The sequence below is a fragment of the Varroa jacobsoni genome, unplaced genomic scaffold (genome assembly GCF_002532875.2).
Source record: "Varroa jacobsoni isolate VJ856 unplaced genomic scaffold, vjacob_1.0 scaffold_834, whole genome shotgun sequence".
Lineage (NCBI taxonomy): Eukaryota > Metazoa > Arthropoda > Arachnida > Mesostigmata > Varroidae > Varroa > Varroa jacobsoni.
The window spans coordinates 28,938-38,156 of NW_019213736.1; the positions used below are offsets into that span (position 1 = coordinate 28,938).

Sequence of the window (9,219 nt, forward strand, 5' to 3'; positions counted from 1 at the left end):
CTGCAGACTGTCAAAACCTGTATCGGTTCAACAGTACTTGAAGCTTTACATAATAAACAATTTAAAAACACGCTTTCTATAGCCTATACTAGCACTACTTAATAATACACAAGATGTCAGCGCGATAACGATATGCGGCCCTCTAGCTTTAGGCATCTTAGTTTTCTGTGAGAGAACATGTTAAATCTCGCCTTCGGAGTGTCATAAAAGGACGATAGAGGTAACAGTTCGGGGAGGCAAGCGCTATCTATCAAAGTTAGCGTTTTAGATTAACGTTGGTTTCAAGTAAATAATTGTCCGCCACATTGAAGTGCATTCACAGGTTTCCTCTTCGACGCTTTTTAAAGATGGAGTCGACCCGTCAAAGCCAGCCGAACCCTTTAAGCCCTTGCGTTCGACACCGATTGGTTAGTTCTCAGTAAGGCAAGCAACAAGACCAGCGGCAGGCCAGTGAGTGTCGCTGATCGCAATGACATCGTATGATGAAGTGGGGGAAGCAAGTTGAGCTGACACGCTGAGGGGCTCCGCACCCTTTTGCTAGTGTTACTGTTGGAACGGCATAGCGAGTTGTTAGTAAGCGCATGGTGTGGAGATCTAGAGAGACCGCGGGTCGAGTAACATCGCGGGAAGGCCTCCAACCGGAGGCAATCACGTGTGTCTCTTTTGTCACTTCTGATGTCAGCCGACGCCAGCTCGTCTTCGAACGTCCTCTGGTTCTCCAGTCATCGCCCTCGTCGTCATCATCGTTGTCGTCCTTATCATCGCCGTTGACTGTCATCGCAGCTTTTGCACAGCTCGCCTTCTTTCTCGACCGCTATCTTGGCTCGCTACTTTCTGCCAGTCAATCACTCCTCATCTCTGTCACACTCTTCGTTACTCGCTTTTGCTTCGTCATCTTTACCAAGCTCGAGCGAAGGAACTGTCCTGCGCCATTTCGGGGTTCTGTTTTTCTACATCTCCTAATGCTCCGTTGATCATCGTTTCCGTGCAGTGCCCATCGACATCACCCATTGAGAAGGATTGAGAAAGCTCCAGCCAGGAACTGGGATAGAGCATTCAACAAGATTATGCTAATTGGTACATCAGGTCAATCGACGGTTCATTCACTGGGTCTGTCCTGGCAGCAGACTCCATTGGACCAAGATCGTGGAGGAAGTTGCCCTTGAACCTCTCAATGTTGTCCTTTGCCTATCGTTCCTCCTTTATTGATCCGCAAAACGGGAACCGTTGCTACGCTGCTTCTCTGCTCTTTGTAACATTCCGGTTTTGCTAACCGTTTCGTGCCACCAATTTATGTTGGCGACGCTTGGTTCTAAGAATCTAGTGCAGAAGCAGTACAGTATACGTATATATTGCTGCCTCTCAAGTCGTATCAAGTCACTCAATGGTGTTTGGCGATTTCGTGCAATTTCAATGTATAAGATGCTTGAAAGCATAGTATAAAAGATACAATCACAAAAGAAATTGACCTTGTTAACCGTTTTTATTAATCACTAAAATATAAAGGTATTCCTTATGGCTTCGCCGTAGTACGCAACATGTGAATAGCGTGAAGGCATCTTATCGAAAATGCGTTCTACTAATATAAAAACAGCTCTCTTCTAGCCTATTACATCGCCTCTTCCGCCTTACATTTGATATTGTAACGGAATTTATGAGTGAAGCCCAACAGGCTTCATCGAGATAAGCACCGCCGCTCCGTGGTTCTAAGGACAAATGCACGCTGGCGCAGATGACACCCTAATGATTCCATTTGCATAACCATGTCTCCTTCTCGAATCTTCTAGAAAATAAATAAAGGGGACATGGGCTGGATTGTTGAACCCATGAAATTCGAGACCACTGTTGGCGACAAGGCGTGTCTGAATCTCCTCCGTATCGAAACTTCGATCAATAGTTAGGATGCACTACATCTGAGGCAGATCTGGGTCGGCGCGGTTGTGGCAAACGAAACGAGAAGATAACCGAAGAGGCGTTTGCCACATGTTTTTTGCTGAAACGTACACCTGGAAATCAGAGATTCAATTTCTTTAGTCCTGTTTCTCATTTTTTATTATGGGCTCATCCCAGTCGATAGTTATTGACTATTATTTTCTGAGTATGTTTGTTAGTTCTTAGTCAGCATTTTTCAATACTAAGTTATTCTACGATAAGTTCTTGGAAAGCATTTTTATCACATTTTACGTACGGCAAGTGCGTCCTGATTTCGTAAAAAAAACGCATCACGCATATTGCGCAATCAGTTTTTCCATAATGTTTATACAATAACTATTCGGTACGGAAAATATAGAAGAACGCCGTGTAACGGGACCGGCAAAGCACCACGCATCCATGTCTGAGAAATTGTTACTACTGCTCTGAATCACAACAAAAATTCTTCTAAACCTCAGCGAAAAGACAAGTTATGTTCAAAGTCAAAGCTTACCTTTACATGGACGAAACCCTATCCCTTTGAATAATCGCCGCTCGCCTTACGTTTTTGTGTCATATAACATACCGATTCATCGATAGATGCACGTAGGGTTTCGTTGTAGCCTAACATATAAAGCTGCGCTAATTTCTGTCTGCCTTGTTTGTTTACTGGACGGAAATAAGGCACATATTTAAGCCTAAGCCCATTTGACCACCAAATCATCATCACGCAACCACCGAAATGCTTATGGCTTGCGCGCGATTGGGTCGAGTCTAAACAGATACAGGTATGCAGTACCGTGATATTCATACTGGCGACATTAAGAATGATATATGTAAAGTTTACAGTTGGAAGCTTCATGCTGGTGGGTCCGATATCGTACCCAATCTTTCTCTATATCAATCAAATATCAAAATAGCAAACGTTCAACGCTATAGAACAAATCGCATCAAAAATGCACAAATGTACGAGACTCTTAAATACTTCGTTTACAGGAAGTGCTGATGATGTCTACTAAAATTAAGCCTTGCCAGTCAAATATCAATGTCGGATACGCCTATCCAAACCGTAAAAAATCATCCAATCCCGTTTTTTTTTCCAATTTTTAGGTAGTAAAAATATTATTCCAACTGGCATAGGTTTAGTTCCATTGCCAGTTAAAATATCAATAAAAACCAAAACTTTTATCAATAAATGCAAACGACAAACTAGCTTTTACCACGTCGTGGTAAAAAGGCTACCAACTAATATAAACCACTGTGCGCGCAGAGTTGTGATGCTCAGCCGTCGTCACGATGATCCATTACGCTTTAAATATAGTACGTTATTTAATGCTGATGAAATGAACGAAAAGAATCGAAATAATTTTTTTATATAACGACTGGTCCTAATTGAAATTGATTTTTTATGGCACATGATAATGTGGGAGACGTTCATAAAGGCATATTAGTATCAAAGCAACGAGTAACAAGCCTTTGTTCGCAGGTGTCTGCAGGCTGTAAACAAACTAATGACTAATCCTACCGTCAGGTACTTAAATTGTATCGCTTGCTTGCGATTTGTTTCACGCCTTTCTGCGAAGTAAATGCAACGTGCCCTCTTTGGCCTGCACACGAACAGCTTTAATGAGAATAGATTCGAATGAAGCTGAGCCTTTCAAATACAACTGGGCAAAGCATTCCGACACGAGAACCGGCATGTCGATTGCCCGTTTGATCGCTTGCCGTCAATTTTCTTACTCCTGCTTCAGATATTTTTTATTGTTCGTTGTCGTCGTCGTCGTCGTAACCGAAGGAGGCCTCAGGCGAGTGGGCGGCATTTCGTTACCGGTCTTGCCTTGCCCAGCTTTGTTCTTTATTTTCTACTTTTGTCGACACTGCTTCAGTGTGTCTCGTTTCAATTTGTGGTCGGTCTTGTGGGCTCTTGTTTTTTCGTTAGAGCCTCGAGGGGATCTTAATCCTATTTCGCTTTGCGCTCATTGTTTTTCATGGCGAGCTTTACCGATTCGTCCATAGGTTTTTTGGACCTTTCATCTAAGCAAAGTACGTAGAGTCGAACGCTCGGTGCGTTAGGCTACGTCGACACGAATTCATCTACGCCCATCGTTTATATTGAAATCGGCAGCTCATAATTTTCACTGGGATCAACTATAGAAAATGGTAAAACCATTTATATAGGTCAGACTTGTCATGAACTAGACTTAAATAAAAATCCCCTTTGCGTTTAGTTTGTTTCTAGTCATATCTATCATCTAAAGGCTTTCTATTGAAATGTAATCTATACCATATGATCGAGGCTCTAGATTTGAAGCTCGTAGTTTACGATGTTCTGTGTACTTGCTAGAACGAAGCATAATATTTCATGTTCTTCTCAATAATGACCATTATTCGAAAAGTTTTAATACAGAAATTTTCTGCTCTCACTACGGTTACTTAGTCCAAAAGCTTTTATTAAAAAAAAAAAAGACCCTGAAAATAAAAATAGCATGCTTCGAGCAATGTCATTCAATCAAAAATTGTCAGAGGCAATCTATCATGTTGACTGTTTGCCGATCTTTTATTTACTAGTAACTAAAAACCAATGTCATAATATGGAAACCGTGAGTATATATATATATATATATCTCTGATGCGGATTTTAAAGATGCAGGTCCAGGTATATCATTGACGATGTTTAATTGCCAGTGCGCCGAGCTATTCCAACAAAATTTAATGTAATTTAAACTATATATTGTATGCTTGAAAGAGTAACTATCAGAAAGCGTGGAGCTTTCAGGGCGGTGTTTTCAGAGATTTTATTTACACCAAAAAAATTAAGCTTTATATTGATTTGAGAGCTAGATCGAGTGTTTTGGGGTCATAATGTACGTAATAGCTCTTACCAAATAGTATCATAGAAGTCCTCCTTTCCTTTTTTTTTAGCTTGTAAATTAATTCATGCCCCGTAAAACGATTATAGGTAGATAGACACAACAGCATCTACCATTATCTGTATCTTTCGTGTCCCCACTGAAGTTTAATTTTCAAGGTAGCTTACACAGAAATTCAAGGAACTAGATGGGTACAATGCCAAAAGCTTGTGCTTAATTAGGACACTTCAATATTATAGCTTTTCTCGTTGAGTACGAAATCGTTGGCTCTAAGCGAGCCCTGTAACTAGAGTGCCATTGCATATACTTTGTATTATAATGAACTAACACGTACCAAGTGACTGACGGCATAAGATCATGTATTTAGAAAGTCAATGCTGTACGAATCTGTTACTTACGTACTTTGTCAATCTTACCATTGACGAATATTTCAGGCAATCCTGTTTTATAAAAGCATGCATGCCTTCCGGCTAGTTCACTGCTCCTGGCCCCGTTACTCCTGACAATATCTCCTCTACGAAGTGTCTATATTGCGAAGTGTGTTTTACTGCACGACGAGGCACACAATGGCGTCGACAGAGCGTACGGAACGAACGAAGCCTGGCTATATCGTGCTGCCGTCCCAGCTGGCGAAGAGAGGACCAACGGCAGCGTCAACACTGGAATCGCTCAAGTGGAAATCACGCAGAAGCGGGAATGCCTCCACAAGGAATCCAAGGAATGTCTCCTCGGCAACTGGACTATGCCCCTCAAGCGATGAAAATCTTTTCTCAAAGCGATATCCCACAGACCAGGTTCCACAGGCCCAATGAACGCCGCCAGACTAAAGATGACGTCTCTACGAAAACCCCCATCCGTCTTCATCGATGGACTCATTCGCGATCGCTTGCTACACTTCTTTGCCTCAATAGAGAATTAATAGATCTATACGAATGCGATACGCAGCCAATAGCAACGAAGGAAATAATATTCTACAAGCAGGAAATGCAACCAGCTTTTGAATAGTCAACCGTATTTATAGTAACATTTTGTGTTAAGTACGGTAGAGAACGTCTAGCTTACTATATGAAATGATGTTTGATAACCGGCTGAGCCAGTAACGTCCAATGTACATTTTTAGCACTTCTCAATTAGAGGACTGAAGAAGCGGCCTTGTTGGCGTGGGCATCGCAAGGAGTCGTCTTGCGTTTAGAACAACTCTGAAATTTGTGAGAGGGCACTGCAAATAATTGTTTTGACACGTTCTTGAAGCCATATACCAATGGGACTGACATTCTAACAATGCTTGTGACAGTTCAAGGCTAAAAGCATGCACGGAAAACGTGTGACGACCAAGTTTTATCTTTATTTATTATTAAGTTAATTTAAAAAAAAAAAGGCGTTCATAAAAGAATCGTAGATATCCAATATCCATCAAGAAATTAGCTAGATGCTATTGTGCACCCCATATGAATCGACCCACCTAGCATAATTCTCATAGCGTTGTTTAGACTAATATCATTATTGATTTCAAGCGTGTAGAGTAAGTTAAACAAATTAGGCGCGAATTTTAAATGTTTAAGCAACGTACGTGCTCATGGCAGAATGTAAATAGGCAGTGAAGAGGCTTATTCGTTATTTTAGAGAAATCTCTGGCTCGTTCTTACTGTCGCATGCTGTACGGTTACGGTTTATCATGTCCACACAGTAGGTACACATGACCACTACCCTTTTTGGATGCTTTCCTCGACTAATTTGTACGGCTTAGGGGTATCGGCAAGCGAATATATTTCTATTTACCATCGGCTCCGTCGGCCCCTTTCGAATAAGCACCCCACTTTCCGACGATAAAATGCACTATTCGATCAAATATAGCTAGAATTTGATAAAACATACAAAGGTGATCTGCACTACGTCAAACGTCGTACGTTTCAGTCTCTTCCGAGATAAACAAAGGCCATTATAAAATATCAGGGAAATAAATTATTATGAACCGAAGAGTGAATTCGAAATTTGCGTTAAAGAGAAGGATGCTATTGCCTCACGTTTTATTTATTAATATTAGTTACGTCTTATTTATTATAGGATTTTCGTTGTTGTTAGTGATATTTAACTACATTTCGAGCTCATATTTTCCATTGTCTGTGTTACGTGCTTTTACAAAGCCATTCTAAATTATCGGGTTTACCTATTAGGACCACTTGAGACATCAGTTCCTTTTTCTGCCCACCCCTTTTTTCGTTTATATGATATTCGGAAATGCCTTGTTCACGAACCTGCTGTGTCGAACAAAATGGCATCTCTGGTCCAGACGTCAAAGATGATTGTTTCTGATTAGAAAGTACGTTAGCGACATCTAATCGATTTCGCCGTTTGCGGAAACCGAGAAAGTTATCGAAGCTGCCCGAAGGGTAAATGGCTTTTGACTCAGGAAACCCCTTGAAAGGGTTTGTTAAATTTACAAAGAAGATTTTGGACTTGGAAGATGTGATCCATTCTCTCCAAAAGAGCTCGTTAACTGTATGAAATATAATAAAAAAATAGGAGATCGTGAACTGAGCGAACATCACAAAGACATATGGCAAGCGTGTCGCTTGACACCAAGCAACACGAAGCTCCAATAACACGTTTCTACATCGAACCTTCACCGCTGATGACGAGTGCTGTCGTTTCGACAATGGTAAACAACGAAAATGTAGTTCGGAAGGTATGTTTAACCTTAGAGTTAAGATAGTTCGCTATCCTAAAACGAGCGAAACAGAAGGACTTCGCGCACTGGCGAATGCTTAAGAAAGAGAAAACGACCAACTAAAATCTGTATTAGCTGCATCAAGCGAACGAGGCTGCGCACGAGACTCAAAAGACGCGGTAAACAATGGGAAGTCGTCCTGTTCTATAGCAATTTTCAGGCCACGCGTAGTAAAAGTCGTCGAGCGTGCTTTGTAGAGCTTGAGTAAACTGTACCAATCATAATTTAAAAACCTCGCCGGCAAGATAACACCTATTTCGGCAATTGAAATTTGTAACAATAGATTCGACAATAGAGGCGGTCTCAAGAACTAACTGAACCAGCCCTGTTACGCCGTATCTGAATGTTGTGGTGAGAAGTTAAGTGAAGCTTTGCGTTTTTGTTAGACACCAATATAGTACAATCCCAAAAAAAATAACTTGATTTTTAGGCCATCTGTCGCGCAGTTCTCGAGTGTATATCTATGCGGCTTGGACGGTCTGAAACATATATAAATATTTTTCTCGGTTTTACGGATACGTAGTGGTGACGTAAACAACCATGCGCTTCTTTTTTAGGTCTTTCAAAATTCGCTGATTTATGCGATAATAGTCACCCATATGTATATCCAAAAATCTGGTATGACCTTAAAGAAATAGCTTGCTGATCTTGCATTGACTTGTAACCAGTTGCCCACCTATAACTTGCAGTACCTTCGTGACACCCTCTCAGTACGGGCTAACAAAGTTTGACTTACTATATAAACAACTTGACAACAACGTGTCAAAGCACTTAAAGGACCAATTTGACAAATTCTCTTTTATTCTACGACCTACTAAGAGTAGCTGACGACTATTTATTTTCATATTAAGTTGCGCACCATGGGAAAATATCTAGACAAGGAAAGATACACAAAATCATTCGTAGACAAAACAAATGGCCGTTCGACATAGCGCAAAACACCATTACATCTGACCTTGGTTTTCAGGAGCGTTCAAGAGTTTCAGGTAGCTTGCTTCTTTAATCTAGTTTTGCCAGCTGATTAATTTTTGCAGGCTTTGCTTCTCTTCGTATTCATATGTTATACCAGACATGTTTTCCTGTTTCACTGTAAAACTGAACCTGTATAATTATTTTTTTTTTATTATTTATTTACTACCAGAGCTTAGATCAAAAGCGAGCCAAAGTTGGCCTACTAGTCAAAGCTGACCAGCTTATCGACTGTTAGGTAGCAGTACTTGTTTTAAAATGCTAAGGAGAAAACATTTGCACAGAAATAGCATCAACCTTAAGTTAAAATTTGTATTGAATATGTGAATAGCCAACTAAACGTGTTGGGGCGTTGGCTATCAACATAAACAAAGGACCGTAGTGTGCGTTGGCACTTAAGTACAAAAAAGACGCCACCAGCTTGGGTTGGGTTAACAGACCTAAACCGAAATTTGAACTGGATGAATGAAAAAACAAGCACTTTTCAAGTGAATGCGAGATCGGGTCGATGCAGATTGGGTCAGCTTTCCCACTTGACTTTAGGCGCCAGCTAGAACCCAGCTAGCTGCGAAAAAAAAAGTTTAAGGAAACCTGTGCGGTGCTGTCCTGATAGACTATTTTACCTGTCATAAATTAATAGCATGGGAATACTATGTTTAGTTGCTGCTAAAGAAGCGCGACCTGTGACGCTTGAAACGAAAATCAAATTCCCGAGTGCTTTTTTTATGGCAAGAACTCAAT

At 40.8% G+C, this 9,219-nt stretch overlaps 1 long non-coding RNA gene across 1 annotated transcript in view; it reads left to right on the forward strand.

Moving 5' to 3' along the window:
- LOC111264218 (uncharacterized) overlaps positions 1–6,116 on the forward strand; it is a 9,080-nt gene extending 2,964 nt beyond the window's left edge. The window contains exon 2 of the long non-coding RNA XR_002682756.2: positions 5,216–6,116. This is a non-coding gene — a long non-coding RNA (uncharacterized LOC111264218). The remainder of the gene's footprint in view (positions 1–5,215) is intronic.
- The last annotated feature ends 3,103 nt before the right edge of the window (positions 6,117–9,219 follow it).